Here is a 27,194-nt window from a genome sequence, read left to right on the forward strand (position 1 = left end):
CTAGCCAATTCTTTGTCATTAAACTTTGAAAAAACACACTACATGCACTTCAGAACTTGAAAGGGGTGTCCCAAGAGTATATGTCTAACATATGATGACAAGAAGATAGAAGAAGTGGAGAGTGTTAAAGTCTTGGGATTACAGCTTGATAATAAATTCAACTGGAAGGAGCACACCACAGAACTGCTGAAGCGTCTTAACAAATCTCTGTTTGCAATGCGAATTTTGTCAGACATAGGGGACATAAAAATGAAAAAGCTGGCATACTATGCTTACTTTCATTCCATAATGTCATATGGGATTATTTTTTGGGGTAATTCATAGAGCCAAGCTAAAGTTTTCTGGGCACAAAAACGTGCAGTAAGAGTTATATGTGGTGTGAACTCAAGAACATCCTGCAGAAGCCTGTTTAGGGAACTAGGGATACTAACTACGGCTTCCCAATATATTTATTTCTTAATGAAATTTGTCATTGAAAATATATCACTTTTTCAAACCAACAGCTCAATTCATGGAATCAGTACTAGAAATAAGAATAATCTTCACAAGGATTTAAAGTCACTTAGTCTTGTAAAAAAAGGTGTGCATTATTCAGGAACACACATTTTCAATAACTTGCCAGCAGCCATAAAAAGCTGAACAACCAATGAAATTCAGTTTAATAGAAGCCTTAAGGATTTATTGGTGGCCAACTCCTTCTACTCCATTGATGAATTTCTTAGTAAAACCAACTGATTTGTATATAAGTACAACATAACTTCTGCACAATTTCAGTGCAGTAATGTGTTCATTGAAAATGTGTGTGTGTGTGTGTGTGTGTGTGTGTGTGTGTGTGTGTGTAAGTATAATCTAACTTCTGCTCCATTTCAGTGCAGTAATGTGTTCATTGTAAATAAGTATTACATGTTTATTACCTTATAAATAAATAAAAAACTTTTTTATTTTAAATTCAGTGCATTAGTATTTGTAAAATGACTCTTAGTGTTCATTAAAAAATTACAATCATTCCACTTGGGACCTGTGGAATGGTACATTAGCTTACTTGGTTCAAATGGCTCTGAGCACTATGGGACTCAACTGCTGTGGTCATCGGTCCCCTAGAACGTAGAACTACTTAAACCTAACTAACCTAAGGACATCACACACATCCATGCCCAAGGCAGGATTCGAACCTGCGAGCGTAGCAGCAGCACGGCTCTGGACTGGAGCGCCTAGAACCGCATGGCCACCGCGGCCCGCTAGCTTACTGGTTTTAGTTGTAAATATTTGTCATGTATTGTTGTTTTTCTGACATGTTCCACATCCTGGAGGACCTCCTCACTACGGATCAATTGGAATGAAAGTAAATCTAATCTAATCTAATCTTTAAAGTACTTTAATCACGATATGGGATCGTAGTAACTTTGAAAAGTAATTGTAAATGCTCTTGGGAAATCGTAAATTAAAAAACAGGAGAAAAGTTGTGCATAATTCGGGCTGGCAGAACTTGCTCGGTCGTATTCCTCGCTAAACTCCTGTCGTGGCAGAGATCTCGCTCAGACATCGACTTCAATTGTCCAGTCGCGAGACTGGAGTGAGAGTGGCACTGTTGCAGGGACGCCGATGGTGGGGGAAATGGGAGAGAAGTTGATCTCGACAACCCAAAGTGAAAGGATTGAAGGTTAAAGAGAAAAGGAACAGAAATAAACACGGAAGCACTATGTAACACGACGTTTTTGCTGATTGACAATCCAGTGTTGGGCATCTTTAATTGAAAAGACCCTAAGTAAGTCTTGGTGCCACGCGATTCTGCCAAAAGCCCGCAGAAATTCACAGGTATAAGGTATAAACCTCGGAAAAAAGTACATTGCATCCTGTGGGGTATACGTTGGTCACAAGTAGTGTTGCTGTATTTGGGATAGAATTATACATTTCGATTTGCAGCTTCAGAGTGAATAACGTAACAATTTCTGAAACAGACTGTTGCAAGTCCAGTATTGGCTGCCAACCAGTAGGAAAACTTTCTGAGCCGGATTACCTCAATGAGTGTGCGTCATCATGGTTTGGTGCAACTTACAAAATCGCGACCTTCCGTCGTATGAATACGACGGAGAGTCTACTTTATATTCTAAATTTTGGAGAACATTCCCAGGTTCGTAGAAATAAAGCGAGTCGGAGAATACACACCGTCCGAGAACGCCCTCAGCTTGAGTAAAGGTGTGGGGAGGTCGCTCAAAACAAAGAGCATTTCGTATCAGTAAAATAGAGGAGCCTATCACAAGTCGAGAACATTCTCTGTTTTTTGAAGTGATCTCTGTATCATACATCGAACTGAGTAAGTTCTGTAGAGGTTAATTTTTACCGACTTTTCGGCGGTAAAGGCAGAGTTTATATTGCCTGGAAGGTAAGAAGGTATACGTAACCCGAAGAAATACAGGAGAGGAAAACTATTGAAGCTTATACGGGTTTCTCAATAAAAAACATCACTTGCCTGGCGCATTTCCTTCGAGAAAATCATGAAAAAAGAGAGGGGTGACCTTCCAAACGAAGTGAAAATTAAAACATTTTTTCAAACTGATGTATGAGAAGACTTTGGTATACACAGAACAACTGTGCCGCTGACATTTCCGGATATTCATAATCATGTCTTCTCGCAGCATAAATCTAATATCTTGTTACGTTAGAAATGTAGGTGAATCAGAAGAATTATCAGCTGGTTGATTACAAACCTAGCGACCTGTTTCTCGTAACGAATCCCACAGGCGATCGCTTGCGTCCTTGACACGAGAGCAGATCATTCCGCGTCGTATTCAATCAAAATTATCTCGTGTTAGAAAGCTCTGTCACAGTTCTGGTTTGGAGTAGATGAAAAATCGCTTAAATTTAAGATTTCATTCACATAATGTGTTCACCTAACTTCAGTAACAGAAGAGGTTCCCGCATATCGTTAATTCGATAAGATCGCAGAAAACGCATTTTTCTAAATTGTCATTAATCGTCTTAATAGTTCTTTGCCCCACGTAAAAGTGAAATCGATCGTAGTGCAACTCTTCCAGAACACACTGATCCCAGTTCCATCTTTGTACATTAAATGATTAGCCTGCTTGAGCGAGCTGAATGAAGTCTGGCGTTACCCGTGCGTTCTGTGCGTGACACGGCGGACGACACACACAGAGAACCTTCTCAGGGAGGTGGGGAGGCAGTGGGGAGGAAACTCTCTCGTCGGAGAATACGCTTCCAATTTTTCATTCGTATGAAACTGCAAACTTTCTCAGTGAATACTCTTTTGCTCTGAGAATCTGCTCTGGAGAAGAACCTCACGGTTTATCCCTATGAATGTGAAATCGAAGGGCGTAACCACGATATAAACTACTGGAATTGGGTGGGAGAGGGGGGCAAGTCACAGTATTATCGAAGGATAGGGAAGAGGCAAACCAGGCATCATTTCCTCATAAATAAAACGGAAAACTGGTGACAAACGGCTTGCAATAAACATTTTAAACACAAGAATGCACTCACATAACAAAATAATTTGAATTCTTGGATCGGACTCAGATTTTTCTGATACTTCCTTTTCTAACATCCTGCCAGTAGGGTGACAAGGGGGCATCACCCGAAGGGGGACATCACCCCAAGGCCGGCGTCGCCCCAAAGTAGTTCACCCCAGACCAGGACGTCGCCCCAAAGTAGGTAGACTCCAGATGACGCAAGTGCCACACCCCTTGCCACACACCCCTGGCGGGAGGTTTGAAATTTAGCGGGAAAGTGCCACGGTTCCCTCCCTCACCAAAATGGCGGGAAGTTCAAATTAAAACAGGATAATTCATCACACCACGTTTATATCTACTAAGCTAAGAAAATCACTGGAAGATAGATCACTCTGGTTACCTCTACTAACCTGTCACCTCATCCTAGGAGCTGGTGGGAAGTTTGGATTTTGGCGGGAAGATAGGTCAATTGGGCTACCTCTGCTACCCTAAGAAAATTGCGCGAAAGAAAGGACACTTGGATTAACATAAGTCATCCGACTGCCACCTTCTCCTAGGGACTCGTGGAAGAAGGCCTCAGCTTGCACTGGGCTGGTGGAGAGAGGAAGGAGTGTACTTTATTTATTTTGGAACAATTTATTTAGGGACGGAGTATATCTATTACACAGATACAAAACACACGCTCTGACATGCTTGGTGTCATATTACACAGCCTACAGACACGTGAATCACTAAAAGACTCTGCAAACGTGATTGCTAATCACCAACTGTCGAAATCATGCACCAGTCTGTATCTCAACAATTTGAGGCACTACAGTCGTCCAGTGTGTTCACCACGAGGTCCAGAGCCCAACTGAGCTAGTACACAGTACTGGCACCAGAGGGCGCTATCATCCTTCTTATCTGTTCGACCACTTTCTTAGATTAGATTAGATTAGGTTGGTACTTGTTCCATAGATCATCAACACAACACTTCATAATGATGTGGAATGTGTCAGGTTAATAAAAGGTGTCTATACAAGATATTACATTACACAAAATATTAAATGACACTCAATATTTTCAATTTCTTTTTTTTGTGGGGGTTGGGAAAATTATCCACTTAGTATATCCAAAAATCCGTCTAATGAGTAGAAGGAGTTGCCATTAAGAAATTCTTTTAATTTCCTTTTAAACGCGATATGGCTATCTGTCAGACTTTTGATGCTGTTAGGTAAGTGACCAAAGACTTTCGAGGCACCATAATTTACTCCCTTCTGAGCCAAAGTTAGATTTCACTTTGAGTAGTGAAGATCATGCTTTCTCCTAGTGTTGTAGCCATGTACACTGCTATTACTTTTGAATTCGTTTGGATTGTTAATAACAAATTTCATAAGTGAATATATATATTGTGGGGCTACAGTGAGGATCTCTAGCTCTCTGAATAAGTGTCTGCAGGATGATCTTGGATGAGCTCCAGCAATTATACTGATTACACGCTTTTGTGCAATGAACACACTTTTACTCAATGATGAGTTACCCCAGAATATGATGCCATACAAAAGCAGAGAATGAAAATAGGCGTGGTAAGCTAATTTACTCATATGTATATCGCCAAAATTTGCAATGACCCCAATAGCATAAATAGGTGAACTCAAACGTTTTAGCAGATCCTCAGTTTGTTTTTTTCAGTTCAACACCTCATAAATGCGTACACCTAGAAATTTGGAATATTCTACCTTAGCTAGCAATTTCTGATCAAAGTCTATATTTATCAATGGTGTCATTCCATTTACTGTGTGGAACTGTATATACTGTGTTTTGTCAAAGTTTAATGAGAGCCCATTTGCAGAGAAACACTTAATGATCTTTTGAAAAACATTGTTTACAATTTAACCAGTTAATTCTTGTCTGTTGGACGTGATAGCTATAATTGTATCATCAGCAAAAAGTACCACCTTTGCATCTTCGTGAATATAGAACGGCAAGTCATTAATATATATTAAGAACAGCAGAGGACGCAAGACCGAACCTTGCAGCACCCCATTCTTGATTGTTCTCCAGTTTGAGAAATCATCAGTTTTTTGCATATTATGTGGACTGCTTATTTCAACTTTCTGCGCTCTTCCATTTAGGTATGATTTAAACCATTTGAGCACTGTCCCATTCATACCACAGTACATAAACTTAACTAGAAATATTCCATGATTTACACAATCAAAAGCCTTTGATAGATCACAAAAAATTCCAACAGCTGACTTCTGGTTACACAGAGCATTTAATATTTCATTAGTGAAAGTATATATAGCATTTTCCGTTGAAAAACTCTTCTGGAAACTAAACTGACATTTTTTTAAAAAAACTTTATTTTTACAAAGGAGTGAAGTTACTCGACAATACATTACTTTTTCAAGAATTTTGGATAAGGCAGTCAGAAGAGAGATTGGGCAGTAGTTGTTGACATCACACGTATCCCCTTTTTTATGCAGTGGTTTAACAATGGCATACGTCAGTCTATCTGGGAAAATACCCTGTTGAGAGAGTTATTACGTATGTGGCTAAGAATCTCACTTATTTCTTGGGGACAAGCTTTTATTATCCCACTGGAAATGCCATAAATTCCATGTGAGCTTTTATTCTTGAGAGAGTTTATTTTCTTCCAAATTTCAGAAGGAGAGGTGTGTGGAATTTCAATTGTATCAAATGGTAAGGGGAAGGCCTTTTCCATTAACTAACCTGTAGCATAGCTAAGGATCTAGGTCAGGCTGGAGTGTTGTATGTTTTAACATAAGTGATGTTTAATTGACAGAGTAGGAATTACTGGTCTTCAAGTTACATATTGTTGTTTTGTGAATTTAAAAGGGATGCTAAGGAAATGTGAAATACACTGTGAGTGAATAATGAGAACTCCGTTGTCTTCTTGTGTTAGCTAAATTACACACTGATTTTTTTATTATGTAGTTCCTGATAAAATGTTGCCAGAGTGTGTTATTGGTCTGTCTGCCAGAACTGCCCTGAAGTTTAGGGTGTGATGATAGACTAACCTGTAGCATAGTTAGAGGTCTAGGTCAGGCTGGAGTGTTGTATGTTTTAACATAAGTGATGTTCAAATGCCAGAATAGAAATTACTGGTCTTCCAGTTAAATATTGTTGTTTTGTGAATTTAAAAGTGAAGCTAAGAGAATGGGAAATACACTGTGAGTGAATAATGGGAACTCTGTTGTCTTCTTGTTTTAGCAGCGGCATACACTTATTTTTTTATTATGTAGTTACTGATGAAATGTTACCAGAGTGTTTTGTGGTCTGTTGTCCATGCTGCACTAAAGTTTTGATTGTGATGACAGACTAACCTGTAGCATAGCTAAGGATCTAGGTCAGGCTGGACTGTTGTATGTTTTAACATAAGTGGTGTTCAAATGCCAGAATAGAAATTGCTGGTCTTCCAGTTAAATATTGTTGTTTTGTTAATTTAAAAGGGATGCTAAGGAAATGTGAAATACACTGTGAGTGAATAAAGAGAACTCTGTTGTCTTCTTGTGCTACCTGCATTATACACCAATTTTTTATTGTGTAGTTCCTGATAAAATGTTGGCTGAGTGTTTTATTGGTCTGTCAGCCAGAGCACCCCTGAAGTTTAGGGTGTGATGATAGATTACCCTGTAGCATAGTTAAAGGTCTATGTCAGGGTGGAATATTTTGAGTTTAATATCAGTGATTTTCAATTGCCAGAATAGAAATTACTGGCTTCCAGTTAAATATTGTTGTCTTGTGAATTTAAAAGGGATGCTAAGGAAATGTGAAATACACTGTGAGTGAATAGAGAGATCTCTGTTGTCTTCTTGTGTTAGCTGCATTATATACAGTTTTTTTATTATGTAGTTTCTGATGTAATGTTGTCAGTGTGTTTTATTGGTCTGTCTGCCAGAGCCCCCCTCAAGTTTAGGGTGTGATGTTAGACTTACCTGTAGCATAGTTAAAGGTGTATGTCAGGTTGGCATATTTTGTGTTTAATATTAGTGAAGTTCAATTAAATAAATAGAAATTGCTGGTCTTCCAGTTAAATATTGTTGTTTTGTGAATTTAAAAGGGATGCTAAGGAAATGTGAAATACACTGTGAGTGTATAATGAGAACTCAGTTGTCTTCTTGTGTTAGCTGCATTATACACCGATTTTTTTATTATGTAGTTCCTGATAAAAAGTTGACAGAGTGTATTATTGGTCTGTCTGCCATAGCTCCCCTGAAGTTTAGGGTGTGATGATAGACTAACCTATAGCATAGATAAAGGTCTATGTCAGGTTAGAATTTTTGTATTTAATATAAGTGGTGTTCAATTGCCAGAATAGATTTTACTGGTCTTCCAGTTCGATATTGTTGTTATGTGAATTTAAAAGGGAAGCTCAGGGAATGTGAAATACACTGTTAGAGAATAATGACAACTCTGTTTTAGCAGGGGCATGCACTTATTTGTTTATTATGTAGTTCCTGATGAAATGTTACCAGGGTGTTTCATTGGTTTGTTGTCCATGCTGTCCTGAAGTTTTGATTGTGATGACAGACTAACCTGTAGCATAGCTAAGGATCTAGGTCAGGCTGTAGTGTTGGATGTTTTAACATAAGTGATGTTCAATTGACAGAATAGAAATTACTGGTCTTCCAGTTAAATATCGTTGCTTTGTGAATTTATAAGGGATGCTAAGGAAATGTGAAATACACTGTGAGTGAATAATGAGAAATCTGATGTCTTCTTTTCTTAGCTGCATTACACACCAATTTTTTTTATTATGTACTTCCTGATAAAATATTGCGAGTGTTTTATTGGTCTGTCTGCCAGAGCTCCCCTGAAGTTTACTGTGTGATGATAGACTAACCTGCAGCATAGTTAAAGGTCCATGTCACATTGGAATGTTTTGTGTTTAATATTAGCGATGTCCAGTTGCCAGAATAGAAATTACAGGTCTTCCAGTTAAGTATTGTTGTTTTCTGAATTTAAAAGGGATGCTAAGAGAATGTTAAATACACAGTGAGTGAATAATGAGAGATCTGTGTTCTTCTTGTTTTTGCAGCGGCATACAGTTATTTTCTTTATTATGTAGTTACTGATGAAATGTTACCAGAGTGTTTTATTGGTCTGTTGCCCATTCTGCCCTGAAGTTTTGATTGTGATGACAGACTAACGTGTAGCGTTGCTAAGGATATAGGTCAGGCTGGTGTGTTGTACGTTTTAACGTAAGTAATGTTCAATTGCCACATAGAAATTACTGGTCTTCTTGTTAAATATTGTTGTTTTGTGAATTTAAAAGGGATGCTAAGTGTAGTAGCCATCAGAAAGATCGCGGGAGGCACACATTGGCACGGCGCGTCATGGACGGTAGTTGCCGCAAGTAGAGTCCCGTCCACCAGAGGGCACCCGAGAATTCGGATGCCCCCTCTGCCGGCGTAACAAGAAGAACAACAACAACTCCGGCAGCACAGGCCGTGCGCAGTCAGTCAACATCGGGCATGCCTAGGACACAGTCCCGGTATACGCTAGTTGAAGTGCGACGTAAGGTGAACAGTGTTACTACACAATTGGAGACGAGTTGGGTCGTTCTTTGGCGTGTTGCGTCGTTGTTCCGGTTTCGCAGTTTCTCCACGGCATGGAGGATTAGGTGGGGGTTTTGGTTGCGCAGCAGACGGAGCTCATGGCCACCATGAAACAAGTGCTTCCGGCGTTGCTCTCCACGCCGTCTGCTCCAGCGCCTTCCCTCCTCCCTTTACCCCGTATGACGAGACGGCGGAGGATTGAGACGCATATGAACATCGCCTTCTGCAGCATTTCCAGGCGTTTCATGTTGCCGATGCGGAGGTATGTCGTTCTCTCTTCTTGTCTTGGATATCTCCCTCGCTGTATCACGTTTTGCGGCAGCTAGCGCCGTTGCAGGAACCCTCGTCCTTGTCTTTTGACGCATTGTGTTCATTGCTGTCTTCATATTATCGCCGCCGCACGCATGTTGTGGCGGCTAGGGTCGAGTTCTATCAATGCAAGAAACAGCCCCATCAGTCTTACCGGGCGTGGGCCGCTACCCTGCACGGTCTTAGTCGCAAGTGTCATTTTGTCACGTAGCAGTCGCGGGAGTCGTATGCCCATGTTATGGTACGCGACGTCATTGTTCGTTCGGCTCCTGATAGGGAAGTCCGGCAACGGGCCCTGCAGTTAGAAGACCCTTCCCTCGAAGAAGTCCTGTCCATTGCTCAATCGTATGAAGTCTCTCACGCAGCAGGTCAACAGCTGGAAGCGTGGTGCGACGTCCACTGTGTCCGGGGTGGACGACGTGCGACCGGTACAATCGGGCCGTTACGGCCGCTCCCGCGCGGCGCGTAAATAGAATTCCGGCCGCCGGCCCCTGTTGCCGTCCTGTGCGTCGTGCTATATACATCACGATCGGTCAAAGTGCCCCCAGCGTTGGGCCGTTTGTCGCAAATGTAATAAAAACGGTCACATTGCTAAAGTTTGCCGCTCAGCCTCAAAAGAATCGAAGGAAGCAAGTACAGAGGACGTGGACGTTGACATTCAGGAAGTTTCATCGGGCCAGGCTCCCGACGCATCGGCACGCAAACTCTTTATCGAGGTGTCGGTTCGGTCGCGCCGGTTACAACTGCAAGTAGATACGGGTGCGGCAGTTTCGTTGTTGAATGCACAAACGTATTCCGACCTTGGATCGCCCCAGTTGGCGCCAGTTTACCGGCGTCTACGCGGTTATGGTTAACGGTTCATTCCCCTACTGGGTCAATTCACTACTGACGTGACTTACAAATCAGTCACTCGGCCTATTAGTTTTATTGTTGTCAGTGATGCGAGCTCCGCTAACCTTTTTGGCCTGGATGCCTTTCAAGCTTTCGGTTTTTCTATCGCTGACACCATACAGTTGGTCTCCGAAGACGTTCCCTATCACTCATTGGAATCTTTGATCTCAGACTTTCCAGATATTTTTGAGGCGGGCCTGGGGCGTGTTTCAGATTTTGCAGCTCACTTAACGTTGAAGGCGTTGGCTCGCCCACGTTTTCTACACGCGAGGCAGATCCCCTTGGCTCTCCGCCCTCAGGTAAAGGAAGAGCTAGACCGGCTGACAGCCCTAGGGGTCGTTCTTCCCATTTCTTCCAGTGAGTGGGCTTCGCCCCTCGTTATTGTCAAGAAGCCCTCGGGAAAATTACGTCTTTGTGGCGATTTTAAGGCCACCATTAATTCCCAATTGGTGATGGACACCTATCCTTTGCTTCGTGCTGATGAATTGTTCTCCGCCATGGCGGGAGGCCACTATTTTTCGAAAATCAATCTGTCAGAGGCTTATCATCAGATACCACTTGATGAGGACTCCAAACGGCTGGCAGTCGTCAACACCCCGTTTGGCCTTTACCAATACCAGTGGTTGGCTTTTGGAATATCCAGTGCCCCGGCGATATTCCAGCGTTATCTTGAGCATGTCATGTCGACAATCCCTCATTGTATTAATTACCTGGATGACATAATTGTCACGGGCTGCAGCACGACAGACCACTTGCACAACCTCCGCACCCTCTTTCTCAAATTAAGGTCTGTGGGCTTGCGTTGCAACCTGCATAAGTCAACCTTCTTCCAACCGTCCATTGAGTATGTGGGCTACACCATATCTCGGCACGGCATCCAGCCACTAGGAAGTTTGGTCCAAGGTATCATCAACCTTCCTCGGCCCACTTCGCTGAAGGAGTTACAAGCTTTTTTAGGCAAGATAGCCTATTACCACCGGTTCATTCCAAGGGCTTCCACTATAGCCCACCCCCTGTACTGCCTTCTGCACAAGGGTGTTCCTTTTGATTGGTCGCCTGCATGTGAACGAGTGTTCACCTCATTGAAGGGCCTCCTCACGTCAGCCCCTTGTTTGGCTACTTTTGATCCCCATAAGCCGTTGGTCCTGGCTACGGATGCTTTGCAGTATGGGGTGGGGGCGGTCCTGGCCCATCGCAACGCAGATGGTACCGAGCAACCACTGACGTTTGCGTCGAAAACGCTTAGTCCCGCGCAGGCCCATTACTCCCAGGTGGAAAAAGAGGCCTTGGCCATTGTCTACGCTGTTACCAAGTTTCACCCTTTCTTGTATGGCACGAAGTTTCAGTTAATCACTGACCATAAGCCGTTAATATCGTTATTTGGCCCCGCCTCTCAGATTCTGGATAGGGCGGCCCACAGACTACAGCGCTGGGCCTCGTTCCTCTCAAAGTACCATTATGACATTCGTTTTCGCCCTACAGGCCAGCATGCCAACGCCGACGCTCTTTCCCGTCTTCCGGTGGGCCCGGACCCTACATTTGATCGAGAGGAGATTATGTGTTTTCATTTGGATGTGGCGTCACGCCAAGCGGTTGATGGCTTCCCGATAACTAGTTCTCGAGTCGCCAGGGAAATGGCAGCTGACCCGGTTCTCTGGCAAGTAGTTCGCCTCCATCAGCAGGGGTGGTCGTCCCACCTCCAGTGGCTCCAGCACCGGCATCGCCGTCATTCGAGATGCCCCAGCGAGAGCCGGCCCCCCTAGCCGGCCCGGTTTCCCAGAGGGCTAATTCCCCTGTGGTCGTCCCTTCCCCTTCATCCCCACCACTGTGTCTTGCCCCTCCTGAGATAGAACAGGATCCAGAGTTCGACAGCTTGTCGCCCGTTCTGTCCCGGGCTCCGGTTGTGGGACGACGGGGGCCTCTTCGTGTGGGTCACTTCCAGCCGTATTCGAAGGTTCCGGCTCGAGGGTTGGCAGATCCCCTAGACTCCGGCCATCCAATGGATGTGGAGGTCATAGCTCCTGCCCGACGCTCCACCTTCCGACGCAGTGGATCACAGTGGCTTCACCCCCCGAAGGAGGAGGAGTGTAGTAGCCACCAGAAAGATCGCGGGAGGCGCACATTGGCATGGCGCGTCATGGACGGTAGTTGCCGCAAGTAGAGTCCCGTCCACCAGAGGGCATGCGAGAATTCGGATGCGCCCTCTGCCGTCGTAACAACAAGAATAACAACAACAACTCCGGCAGCACAGGCCGTGCGCAGTCAGTCAACATCGGGCATGCCTAGGACACAGTCCCGGTATACGCTAAGTGAAGTGCGACGTAACGTGAACAGTGTTACTACACTAAGGAAATGTGAAATACACTGTGACTGAATAATGAGAACTCTGTTGTCTTCTTGTGTAAGCTGCATTATACACCGATTTTTTTTTATGTAGTTCCTAATAAAATGTTGCCAGAGTGTTTTATTGGTCTGTCTGCCAGAGCTACCCTTAAGTTTAGAGTGTGATGATAGCATAACCTGCAGCATAGTTAAAGGTCTATGTCAGATTGGAATGTTTTGTATTTAATATTAGTGATGTTCTATTGCCAGAATAGGAATTACTGGTCTTCCAGTCAAATATTGTTGTTTTGTGAATTTGAAAGGGATGCTAAGGAAATGTGAAATACACTGTGAGTGAATAATGAAAACTCTGTTGTCTTCTTGTTTTAGCAGCGGCATACACTTATATTTTTATTATTTAGTTACTGATGAAATGTTAACAGAGTGTGTTATTGGTCTGTTATACATGCTGCCCTGAAGTTTTCATTGTGATGACAGACTAACCTGTAGCATACCTAAGGATCTAGGTCAGGTTGGAGTGTTGTATGTTCTAACATAAGTGATGTTCAATTGCCAGAATAGAAATTACTGGTCTTCCAGTTAAATATTGTTGTTTTGTGTTAGCTGCATTATACACCGATTTTTCTATTATGTAGTTCCTGATAAAATGTTGCCCAAGTGTTTTATTGGTCTGTCTGCCAGAACTCAGAACTCCCCTGAAGTTTAACGTGTGATGATGGACTCACCTGTAGCGTAGTTAAAGGTCTGTGTCAGGTTGGAATGTTTTGTGTTTAATATTAGTGTTGTTCAATTGCCAGGATAGAAATTACTGGTCTTCCAGTTAAATATTGTTGTTTTGTGAATTTAAAAGAGATGCTAAGGAAATGTGAAATTCACTGTGAGTGAATAGTGAGAACTCTGTTGTCTTCTTGTGTTAGATGCATTATACACTGATTTTTTGATTATGTAGTTCCTGATAAAATGTTGCCAGAGTGTTTTATTGGTCTGTCTGCCAGAGCTGCCCTAGAGTTTAGTGCGTGATGATAGACTAACCTGCAGCATAGTTAACCCTTTCAGGCCTTGTGGTCACAACTGTGTATATAAAGTTTGTTCACTAATATTTCGCTGACAAGATGTGTCAGGTGCATCCAAACCCACTTTTCACATTTGTGTATGTTTCTTTTAGCCATGCTTCAGCAGCTGTGGCTCTCTTGTGAGCCACATAGCAAAATATACTGTCTGGTGTTGTCTCTCTGTGGGAAGCCATTACTCATTGACTTTATTTTTATAATAGTCCTGTTGTGGGTTTTGTTTATGAATGTTTTGTGTGATTTCCTTCTTTTGGAAACATTAGACATTCTTTCAGTGGAATTTTCAGCAATTTAATTCACTTCATATTTGTGTTATGTATCAGGTAAGACTAATGTACACATTTGTGTACAACAGGTTCTTAATGGTGTAAAATAGGAAAATAACCTAAAATATGTGTCAGCTATATTTGCATGGCTATGGTAGTTATGTATGGAAATATTTCAATTAACTTCAGTATCAGCAGCAAGAAAGGAGAGTAATTGACCTGTACATACGATTTTATTTTATATTGCTGGCTTTTGTCTTACAAATATGGATAACGAATATCTTTCTGTGGAGAAAGATTGGGATTTGATTATGGACATAATTGAAAATGGTCTCATTTCTGACATTAGTTTGAGAGGAGTGTACCACTTATTGAAAGGCAGGCTCTACAAATAGTAAGACGTGTTGGAGCAAATAAAGTGGGCGTGAATGATGTGCGTAGAGACACCAAATCTGAAGATGAAGATGATGGTGAGGTGGTGGATGATGAAATGAACTTCTTATGCAATGAAAACAACCCAGACTTGAATAACCTGCGTGACAACATGATGGTGACACCTAAAGAATCCATAAAATGGAAACACAAGCCTCTAAGTACCATTGGAGAGACATACAAAGCTCCAAATTTCGAAGAGTCTCTCTTGTGTTCTCCAATGCAATACTTCAAAAGATATATACCAGATGATTTGTTCACTAGCATGGCAGCACATACTCATATTTATGCATTACAACAAGGCAAAACCTCATTCAAGCAGACAACTCCTCAATCATAAGAGATGCTATTTGGTTTGCATATATTGACTGGCACATTGAAATTTCCAGATTATAAGTGTATTTGGATACAAGCATGAAGATAGGTGTATTTTGGGAAAACACGTCACGAGACAGATTTTTAGAATTACGAACAAATTTACACTTGGTGAACAATCTGGAAAAGCCACCTGAAAATAAGTATAAATTTTACAAAGTCAGGCCAATTTACTTAGTCATTCGAAAATGCTGCAGTGAACTACCTGTAGAAGAGAATGTTGGTGTCAGTGAAGGAAATATTCCTTTCACTGGGAAGTTTTCTGCAAAGCAGTATGTCAAAGGGAAACCAAGTCCATGGGGAATCAAAGTCTTCATGTGAAAAGAGTGGAATAGTGCAAGATTTCCTTTTGTATCAAGATATCAATGCATCAGGTACTGTCCATTTAGATTCAGATTCAGATTCTTTATTAGTCATTCAGCATTATTACATGCAATAGACTTCGTCAGTTCACTTAACCTATTAATTTTATAAAATAAATTTTTACATATTTAAGTTGATATTGGGCATTTCTAAAAATTCTTCTAATGAATAGAATGGATTAGTTAACAAGAAGTTATGAACATTGTCTTTAAATAATTTGGCAGGCTTGATTGACCCATTTTTAGACAGTTTGTTATATATTTCAATTGCCATATACTTATGACTATTGTTAGTTTTAGCTAATCTATTTTGTGGCAACAGCAGAGAAGTACACGTTCTTGTATAGTAGCCATGCCTTTCATTTGTTACACTTAAATTAGGTAGTTCAGCAAGTATGTAGTTAACACTGTCAAGAATATATAAATTAATTACTGTTAAAATTCTCTATTTAATGAACAATGGTTTACAATGTGTTCTATTATCTACCTTATCCATTACTCTGATTGCTTTCTTTTGGATCACCATAATTTCATTTATTTTTCTGCTGTTTCCCCAGAGTATTAACCCATACCTTAAAACAGATTGAAAAAAGGCAAAGTACGCTGTCCTTACATACTCAAATGTCACACAATACATCAGTCTCTTCAACAAATATATAACATTTGACAACCTAACCACTATGTGATCAACGTGAGAGTTCCACGTTAGACTGTTGTCAAGTACGATACATAAAAACTTTGCCTTTTGTTTTCCTATTTTTGTAGTCTTTGATAGACTGAACCACATATTCTGGGTCTTTTCCTCATTTAATAGCAGACCATTGGCATTAAACCATGATGTTGCATTTTCTTTTGCCAATTTCATATCACTAACAAGGTTATCAAGTACATGGTTTACAGATAGGAAAGTTGTGTCTTCTGCATACATATATGTCTTCACATCTATATTTCCTGGTAAGTCATTTATGTGTACAAGGAAAAGAAGTGGTCCCAATTTAGATCCCTGTGGCACACCGTGATGAATCTCGATTATGTTTGACAGATGACTTCCTGAACTCACCACCTGCTTCCTTTTATTGAGGTATGATTTGATGAGTTTTAAACTTTTATCGCATATTCCATAGTCCTCAAGTTTAGAGAGCAGAAGTGATACTGGAATTAGTGAAATTGGTCTGTAGTTTGCAGGATCTGATTTGACACCCTTCTTAAAGACTGGAGTTACCTTGGATAGTTTGAGAGCAACAGGAAAAAACCCTTCTATGAGACACAGGTTTATGGAATATGTTAATGGTGCTGCAATGTAATGTATGATTTCTTTCAATAGATTGTTTGACATATTAAAAATATCTGTACTGTATGAATTTTTCATTTCTTGGACTATTTTAAGAACTTCATGTTGGCATACCTCTTTGAAGTGTTTCAATGATGATCTGGCCCTATTATGATTTAGGTTTGCTCTCCTCAGATAATCTATACATGTTACATTGGGTTTACTGATCAGCTTTTTGATTTCATGAGCACAGCTTACAAAATATTTATTGAATGTATCTGCTGGTATTGGGACTGTCTTGTCAAAGTTTCTGACTTCACCTTTAACAGTATTAATTACTGACCAGGCTGTTTTGCATTGGTTTCTACTATTTTTTATGAAATTTGAGTTGTATCTAAGTTTCGCCAATTGCAACTCTTTCTTATACAGTTTCTTACTGATTTTTTCGAGATCCTTAATTTCATTAGAATTGTTTACTTTGGCAAGGCGCTTCAACAGCAGTAGCTTATTTTTTAGATTCTCCAGTTCTTTGGTGTACCAAAATTTACCCTTTCTTGTTTTATGGTATTTCTTTTGAACAAGATGGGCTTTTAAAATACCTGTTAAGTAATTGTGGAATGTTCCATAAACTGTTTGGGCACTGGAATCACAGTTTTGAAATAATTTGTCCCAGTTTGTTATGCTCAGCTGGTGTGTTAGTTTTATGAGATTGTGTTTTGTTAATATTAAGGTATTAGATTTTGTTAACTTTTGTGCAGCCTTGCTCTCATCCCCTTTTATAAAAATGTCTTAACTCTACTGTTAACATGGAGTGGTCTGAGAAAACAAACTCCTTTACCTTGGTGGAGTACATATCACATGCACAGTTGACAAAAGCATTATCCAAGCACGCTTGTAGTCTTGTTGGTTCTGAATTTACATGATGGAAGTTGTGCTGCCTTAGCATATTCAGTAACTTATTTACACTGGGTTTGTTACATGTTACATCAAAGCTTGAATTAAAGTCTCCCCCAATTACAGTTACATACTGTTTCCATTTCGTTATGTAGCAGAGTACACTGTCTAAATTATTTAAAAAAGTTTTATCATCTGAGTCAGGGGAATGGTAGATACATACTATGATAAGTTTCATTATATCACATATGATCCCGGTAGTTTCAAAGTGTTTCTCTACACAAGCCCAACTAAGATCTAGTTCTCTACACTCTATTTCATTTGAAACATAGATAACAGTACCACCATTACGGTACTGAGATCTGCAAAAACTGTTTCCATATTTATAACCTTCTGGTACATAGTATTGTATTTGTTCTGGTTTAAGCCAATGTTCTGACAGACATAAGAAAGAATACTTATTCTGTGGCAATGACTCCTCCAGAATTTTAACTTTATTTTCAAGACCCTTAATGTTTGTGACTTATCTGTGAGTTAGCAGGCTGGTTTTTCACATTTTTATTTTCTTCTTGGCTTGAAACCATAAAAAATTATTACTGAATGACACAGATGTATTTTTCCTTTGGCTCCTCCTTAAGCGTTGCTGTGTTGCTGCTCCAGTCGTTGTTGGTTCTGCTACTGCTGCTGCTTCTGCTGATAATGATGGTGCTGCTGCTGTTTCACTTATTTCTGGTGTTTGTTGTTCCGTAACTGCTGTGCCTTTCTGTGAATTATTAACATTTGGAGTGTTCACTTGCATTAATAAAATTTCACATTTGTCTTGGAGAGGTGTAGCTTCACTGACGCAGAAAACAGATCTAGAAAGAACTTGCATTTTCCAGATGATAGAACAATAATGTAACAAACCAGATGTTACTGGGAACAAATCACTAGTGCTGATGACATTACCATGTGTAAGTGGTTAGACTATAGGCCAGTTGTATTGTATTGAAACTTTGTTGGTAAAGGCTCAGTGGATAAAGTTGAGTGTTGGGACAAAAAACACCATAAATATGTGACAGTAGAAAGACCTGAAATAGTGAGAAGATATAATCATGCAATGGATGGACTGTCTGATGAAGAACTGGCTTCAGACATGAGAGTTATACCAAGAAGAAGAGAAGAATTATGAGCAGCTACAGATATACGGTTTGATTCCATTGATCATTTGCCTTTGCATGATGTAGTAGCTCCAATTCACGGCAAATTTCCAAAATGTACAGGGCGTTCTAGAATTCAGTGCAGAAAATGTAAAGTACATTTATGTCTCCAAAAGGACAGAAGTTTTTTTTGCAGTTTCATACGAAACTTTAAAAATCAGTGTTTTGACCATTGTTGTTTAAATAAGAACTGTAATTTGGAATTATTTTTATTGTTTCTTTTGTTTTAAAGGGAAATAAAGAGTGGCATATTTGATCCATAGTGTAAACTTCAGTAATGTATGACATGAAGCTTGAGACCTGATGAACACAATTGTATACATTAAATATCTAGAAAACTAGAGATCAGGTGAAATTTCTTCTTAGAAAGATGTTGTAAGGAGGGTCACCTGAATGTAAAAATGATGTAAGATATTTTTTTAATAAGTAAATAAAAAATCAGGTCTGAAAGGGTTAAAGGTCTATGTCAGGTTGGGTGTTTTGTGTTTAGTATTAGTGATGTTCAATTGCCAGAAAAGAAATTACTGGTCTTCCTGTTAAATATTGTTGTTTTGTGAATTTAAAAGTGATGCAAAGAGAATGCGAATTACAAAGAGAGTGAATAATGAGAACTCTGTTGGCTTCTTGTTTTAGCAGCAGCGTACACTTTTTTTTTATTATGTAGTTACTGATGAAATGTTACCAGAGTGTTTTATTGGTCTGTTGTCCACGCTGCCCTGAAGTTTTGATTGTGATGATAGACTAACCTGTAGCATAGCTAAGGATCTAGGTCAGGCTGGATTGTTATATGTTTTAAAATAAGTGACGTTCAATTGCGAGAATAGAAATAACTGGCCTTCCAGTTAAATATTGTTGTTGTGTGAATTTAAAAGGGATGCTACGAGAATGTGAAATACACTGTGAGTGAGTAATGAGAACTCTGTTGTCTTCTTGTTTTAACAGCGGCATACACTTATTTATTTATTATGTAGTTACAGATAAAATGTTACCAGTGTGTTTTATTGGACTGTCGTCAACGCTGCCCTGAAGTTTTGATTGTGATGACAGACTAACCTGTAGCATAGCTAAGGATCAAGGACAGGATGGAGTGTTGTATGTTTTAACATAAGTGATGTTCAATTGCCAGAATAGAAATTACTGGTCTTCTTGTTAAATATTGTTGTTTTGTGAATTTAAAAGGGACGCTAAGGAAATGTGAAATACACTGTGAGTGAATAATGAGAACTCTGTTGTAGTCTTGTGTTAACTGCATCATACACCGATTTTTTTATTATGTAGTTCCTGGTAAAATGTTGCCTGCGTGTTTTATTGGTCTGTCTGCGGAGCTCCCCTGAAGTTTAATGCGTCCTGATAGATTAACCTGTACCATAGTTAAAGGTCTTTTTTTTTTTTGTGTAGTTCCTGATGAAATGTTGCCAGAGTGTTTAATTGGTCTGTCTGCCAGAGCTCCACTGAAGATTAGGACGTGATGAGGCACTAACTTGTAGCATAGTTAAAGGTCTATGTCAGAATAGAATGTTTTGTGCTTAATATTCGTGATGTTCGACTGCCAGCATAGAAAACACAGGTCCGTCACTTAAATATTGTTGTCTTGTGAATTTGAAAGGGATGCTAATAAAATGTGAAATACACTGTGAGTGAATAATGAGATGTTTCTTGTATTCGCAACGGCATGCACTAATTTTTTTATTATGTAGTTATTGATGAAATGTTACCAGTGTGTTTTATTGGTCTGTTGTCCATGCTGCCCTGAAGTTTTGATTGTGATGACAGACTAACCTGCAGCATAGCTAAGGATCTAGGTCAGGCTGGAGTGTTTTATGTTATAACATAAGTGATGTTCAATTGCCAGAACAGAAATTACTGGTCTTCTCGTTAAATATTGTGGTTCTGTGAATTTATAAGGGATCCTAAGGAAATGTGAAATATACTGTGAGTGAATAATGAGAACTCTGTTGCCTTCTTGTGTTAGCTGCAATATACATAGATTTTTGTATTATGTAGTTCCTGATAAAATGTTGCCAGAGTGTTTTATTGGTCTGTCTTCCAGAGCTCCCCTGAAGTTTAGTGTGTGATGGTAGACTAACCTATAGATGTATGTTTTAACATAAGTGATGATCAATTGCCAGAATAGGAATTACTGGTCTTCCAGTTAAATATTGTTGTTTTGTGAATTTAAAAGGGATGATAAGAGAATGTGAAATTTATTGTGAGTGAATAATGAGAACTCTGTTGTTTCCTTATTTTAGCAGCTGCATACACCTATTCTTTATTATGTAGTTACTGACGAAATGTTACCAGAGTGTTTTATTGGTCTGTTGTCCATGCTGCCCTGAAGTTTTGATTGTGATGACATACTAACCTGTAGCATAGCTAAGGATCTTGGTGAGCCTGGACTGTTGTATGTTTTAACATAAGTGATGATCAATTGCCAGAATAGGAATTACTGGTCTTCCAGTTAAATATTGTTGTTTTGTGAATTTAAAAGGAATGCTAAGAGAAAGTGAAATACATTGTGAGTGAATAATGAGAACTCTATAGTCTTCTTGTTTTAGCAGCTGCTTACATCTATTTTTTATTATGTAGTTACTAATGAAATGTTACCAGAGTGTTTTATTGGTCTGTTGTTCATGCTGCCCTGAAGTATTGTTTGTGATGTCATACTAACCTGTAGCATAGCTAAGGATCTTGGTGAGCCTGGACTGTTGTATGTTTTAACATAAGTGATGATCAATTGCCAGAATAGGAATTACTGGTCTTCCAGTTAAATATTAACGTTTTGTGAATTTAAAAGGGATGATAAGGAAATGTGAAATACACTGTGAGTGATTAATGAGAACTCTGTTGTCTTCTTGTTTAGCAGCTGCATACACCTATTTTTATTATGCAGTGACTGATGAAATGTTACCAGGGTGTTTTATTGGTCTGTTGTCCATGCTGCCCTGAAGTTTTGTTTGTGATGACATACTAACCTGTAGCATAGCTAAGGATCTTGGTGAGCCTGGACTGTTGTATGTTTCAACATAAGTGATGATCAAATGCCAGAATAGGAATTACTGGTCTTCCAGTTAAGTATTGTTGTTTTGTGAATTTAAAAGGGATGATAAGAGAATGTGAAATACATTGTGAGTGAATAATGAGAACTCTGTTGTCTTCTTGTTTTAGCAGTTGCGTAGACCTATTCTTTATTATGTAGTTACTAACGAAATGTTACCAGTGTGTTTTATTCGTCTGTTGTTCATGCTGCCCTGAAGTTTTGTTTGTGATGGCATACTAACCTGTAGCATAGCTAAGGATCTTATTGAGTCTGTACTGTTGTATGTTTTAAAATAAGTGATGATCAATTGCCACAATAGGAATTACTGGTCTTCCAGTTAAATATTGTTGTTTTGTGAATTTAAAAGGGATGAAAAGGAAATGTGAAATACACTGTGAGTGAATAATGAGAACTCTGTTGTCTTCTTGTTTCAGCAGCTGCATACACCTATTTTTTATTATGTAGTTACTGATGAAATGTTACCAGGGTGTTTTATTGGTCTGTTGTCCATGCTGCCCTGAAGTTTTGTTTGTGATGACATACTAACTTGTAGCATAGCTAAGGATCTTGGTGAGCCTGGACTGTTGTATGTTTCAACATAAGTGATGATCAAATGCCAGAATAGGAATTACTGGTCTTCCAGTTAAGTATTGTTGTTTTGTGAATTTAAAAGGGATGATAAGAGAATGTGAAATACATTGTGAGTGAATAATGAGAACTCTGTTGTCTTCTTGTTTTAGCAGTTGCGTACACCTATTCTTTATTATGCAGTGACTGATGAAATGTTACCAGGGTGTTTTATTGGTCTGTTGTCCATGCTGCCCTGAAGTTTTGTTTGTGATGACATACTAACCTGTAGCATAGCTAAGGATCTTGGTGAGCCTGGACTGTTGTATGTTTTAACATAAGTGATGATCAATTGCCAGAAAAGGAATTACTGGTCTTCCAGTTAAATATTGTTGTTTTGTGAATTTAAAAGGGATGATAACGAAATGTGAAATACACTGTGAGTGAATAATGAGAACTCTGTTGTCTTCTTGTTTCAGCAGCTGCATACACCTATTTTTTATTATGTAGTTACTGATGAAATGTTACCAGGGTGTTTTATTGGTCTGTTGTTCATGCTGTCCTGAAGTTTTAATTGTGATGACATACTAACCTGTAGCATAGCTAAGGATCTTGGTGAGCCTGGACTGTTGTATGTTTTAACATAAGTGCTGATTAAATGCCAGATTAGGAATTACTGGTCTTCCAGTTAAATATTGTTGTTTTGTGAATTTAAAAGGGATGATAAGAGAATGTGAAATACATTGTGAGTGAATAATGAGAACTCTGTTGTCTTCTTGGTTTAGCAGCTGCATACACCTATTTTTTATTTTGTAGTTACTGATGAAATGTTACCAGAGTGTTTTATTGTTCTGTTGTCCATGCTGCCCTGAAATTTTGTTTGTGATGACATTCTAACCTGTAGCATAGCTAAGGATCTTGGTGATCCTGGACTGTTGTATGTATTAACATAAGTGATGATCAAATGCCAGAATAGGAATTACTGGTCTTCCAGTTAAATATTGTTGTTTTGTGAATTTAAATGGGATGATAAGAGAATGTGAAATTTATTGTGAGTGAATAATGAGAACTCTGTTGTTTCCTTATTTTAGCAGCTGCATACACCTATTTTTTATTATGTAGTTATTGATGAAATGTTACCAGAGTGCTTTATTGGTCTGTTGTCCATGCTGCCCTGAAGTTTTGTTTGTGATGACATACTAACCTGTAGCATAGCTAAGGATCTTGGTGAGCCTGGACTGTTGTATGTTTTAACATAAGTGATGATCAATTGCCAGAATAGGAATTACTGGTCTTCCAGTTAAATATTGTTGTTTTTTGAATTTAAAAGGGATGATAAGGAAATGTGAAATACACTGTGAGTGAATAATGAGAACTCTGTTGTTTCCTTATTTTAGCAGCTGCATACACCTATTTTTTATTATGTAGTTATTGATGAAATGTTACCAGAGTGCTTTATTGGTCTGTTGTCCATGCTGCCCTGAAGTTTTGTTTGTGATGACATACTAACCTGTAGCATAGCTAAGGATCTTGGTGAGCCTGGACTGTTGTATGTTTTAACATAAGTGATGATCAATTGCCAGAATAGGAATTACTGGTCTTCCAGTTAAATATTGTTGTTTTTTGAATTTAAAAGGGATGATAAGGAAATGTGAAATACACTGTGAGTGAATAAGGAGAACTCTGTTGTCTTCTTGTATTAGCAGCTGCATACACCTATTTTTTATTATGTAGTTACTGATGAAAGGTAACCAGGCTGTTTTATTGGTCTGTTGTCCATGCTGCCCTGAAGTTTTGTTTGTGATGACATACTATCCCGTAGCATAGCTAAGGATCTTGGTGAGCCTGGACTGTTGTATGTTTTAACATAAGTGATGATCAAATGCCAGAATAGGAATTACTGGTCTTCCAGTTGAATATTGTTGTTTTGTGAATTTAAAAGGGATGCTAAGAGAATGTGAAATACATTGTGAGTGAATAATGAGAACGCTATTGTCTTCTCGTTTTAGCAGCAGCGTACACCTATTTTTTATTATGTAGTTACTAATGAAATGTTACCAGAGTGTTTTATTGGTCTGTTGTTCATGCTGCCCTAAAGTTTTGTTTGTGATGGCATACTAACCTGTAGCATAGCTAAGGATCTTGGTGAGCCTGGACTGTTGTATGTTTTAACATAAGTGATGATCAATTGCCAGAATAGGAATTACTGGTCTTCCAGTCAAATATTGTTGTTTTGTGAATTTAAAAGGGATGATAAGGAAATGTGAAATACACTGTGAGTGAATAATGAGAACTCTATAGTCTTCTTGTTTTAGCAGCTGCATACACCTATTTTTTATTATGTGGTTACTGATGAAACGTTACCATGGTGTTTTATTGGTCTGTTGTTCATGCTGCCCTGAAGTTTTGTTTGTGATGACATACTAACCTGTAGCATAGCTAAGGATCTTGGTGAGCCTGGACTGTTGTATGTTTTAACATAAGTGATGATCAAATGCCAGAATAGGAATTACTGGTCTTCCAGTTGAATATTGTTGTTTTGTGAATTTAAAAGGGATGCTAAGAGATTGTGAAATACATTGTGAGTGAATAATGAGAACTCTATTGTCTTCTCGTTTTAGCAGCAGCGTACACCTATTTTTTATTATGTAGTTACTAATGAAATGTTACCAGAGTGTTTTATTGGTCTGTTGTTCATGCTGCCTTGAAGTTTTGTTTGTGATGGCATAATAACCTGTAGCATAGCTAAGGATCTTGGTGAGCCTGGACTGTTGTATGTTTTAACATAAGTGATGATCAATTGCCAGAATAGGATTTACTGGTCTTCCAGTCAAATATTGTTGTTTTGTGAATTTAAAAGGGATGATAAGGAAATGTGAAATACACTGTGAGTGAATAATGAGAACTCTGTTGTCTTCTTGTTTTATCAGCTGCATACACCTCTTTTATATTATGTGGTTACTGATGAAATGTTACCAGGGTGTTTTATTGGTCTGTTGTCCATGCTGCCCTGAAGTTTTGTTTATGATGACATACTAACCTGTAACATAGCTAAGGATCTTGGTGAGCCTGGACTGTTGTATGTTTTAACATAAGTGATGATCAATTGCCAGAATAGGAATTACTGGCCTTCCAGTTAAATATTGTTGTTTTGTGAATTTAAAAGGGATGCTAAGAGAATGTGAAATACATTGTGAGTGAATAATGAGAACTCTTTTGTCTTCTTGTTTTAGCAGCTGCATACACCTATATTTTATTATGTAGTTACTGATGAAATGTTACCAGAGTGTTTTATTGGTCTGTTGTCCATGATGCCCTGAAGTATGTTTGTGATCACATACTAACCTGAAGCATAGCTAAGGATCTTGGTGAGCCTGGACTGTTGTATGTTTTAACATAAGTGATGATCAATTGCCAGAATAGGAATTACTGATCTTCCAGTTAAATATTGTTGTTTTGTGAATTTAAAAGGCATGATAAGAGAATGTGAAATACATTGTGAGTGAAAAATGAGAACTCTGTTGTCTTCTTGTTTTAGCAGCTGCATACACCTATCTTTATTATGTAGTTACTGATGAAATGTTACCAGGGTGTTTTATTGGTCTGTTGTCCATGCTGCCTGAAGTTTTGTTTGTGATGACATACTAACCTGTAGCATAGCTAAGGATCTTGGTGAGCCTGGACTGTTGTATGTTTTAACATAAGTGATGATCAATTGCCAGAATAAGAATTACTGGTCTTCCAGTTAAATATACTTGTTTTGTGAATTTAAAAGGGATGATAAAGAAATGTGAAATACACTGTGAGTGAATAATGAGAACTCTGTTGTCTTCTTGTTTTAGCAGCTGCATACACCTATTTTTTATTATGTAGTTACTGATGAATTGTTACCAGGGTGTTTTATTGGTCTGTTGTTCATGCTGCCCTGAAGTTTTGTTTGTGATGACGTACTAACCTGAAGCATAGCTAAGGAGGAGTTGGTGAGCCTGGACTGTTGTATGTTTTAACATAAGTGATGATCAATTGCCAGAATAGGAATTACTGGTCTTACAGTTAAATATACTTGTTTTGTGAATTTAAAAGTGATGATAAGGAAATGTGAAATACACTGTGAGTGAATAATGAGAACTCTGTTGTCTTCTTGTTTTAGCAGCTGCATACACCTATTTTTTACTGTGTAGTTACTGATGAAATGTTACCAGAGTGTTTTATTGGTCTGTTGTCCATGATGCCCTGAAGTATGTTTGTGATGACATACTAACCTGTAGCATAGCTAAGGATCTTGGTGAGCCTGGACTGTTGTATGTTTTAACATAAGTGATGATCAATTGCCAGAATAGGAATTACTGCTCTTCCAGTTTAATATACTTGTTTTGTGAATTTAAAAGGGATGATAAGGAAATGTGAAATACACTGTGAGTGAATAATGAGAACTCTGTTGCCTTCTTGTTTTAGCAGCTGCATACACTTATTTTTTATTATGTAGTTAATGATGAAATGTTACCAGAGTGTTTTATTGGTCTGTTGTCCATGATGCCCTGAAGTATGTTTGTGATGACATACTAACCTGTAGCATAGCTAAGGATCTTGGTGAGCCTGGACTGTTGTATGTTTTAACATAAGTGATGATCAATTGCCAGAATAGGAATTACTGGTCTTCCAGTTAATAATTGTTGTTTTGTGAATTTAAAAGGGATTCTAAGAGAATGTGAAATACATTGTGAGTGAAAAATGGGAACTCTATTGTCTTCTTGTTTTAGCAGCTGCATACACCTATTTTTTATTATGTAGTTACTAATGAAATGTTACCAGAGTGTTTTATTGGTCTGTTGTTCATGCTGCCCTGAAGTTTTGTTTGTGATAGCATACTAACCTGTAGCATAGCTAAGGATCTTGGTGAGCCTGGACTGTTGTATGTTTTAACATAAGTGATGATCAATATCCAGAATAGGAATTACTTGTCTTCCAGTTAAATATTGTTGTTTTGTGAATTTAAAAGGGATGATAAGGAAATGTGAAATACACTGTGAGTGAAAAATGAGAACTCTGTTGTCTTCTTGTTTTAGCAGCTGCATACACCTATTTTTTATTATGTAGTTACTGATGAAATGTTACCAGAGTGTTTTTTTGGTCTGTTGTCCATGATGC

This window comes from Schistocerca serialis, unplaced genomic scaffold, assembly GCF_023864345.2.
Source record: "Schistocerca serialis cubense isolate TAMUIC-IGC-003099 unplaced genomic scaffold, iqSchSeri2.2 HiC_scaffold_1451, whole genome shotgun sequence".
In the NCBI taxonomy this organism is placed as follows: Eukaryota; Metazoa; Arthropoda; class Insecta; order Orthoptera; family Acrididae; genus Schistocerca; species Schistocerca serialis.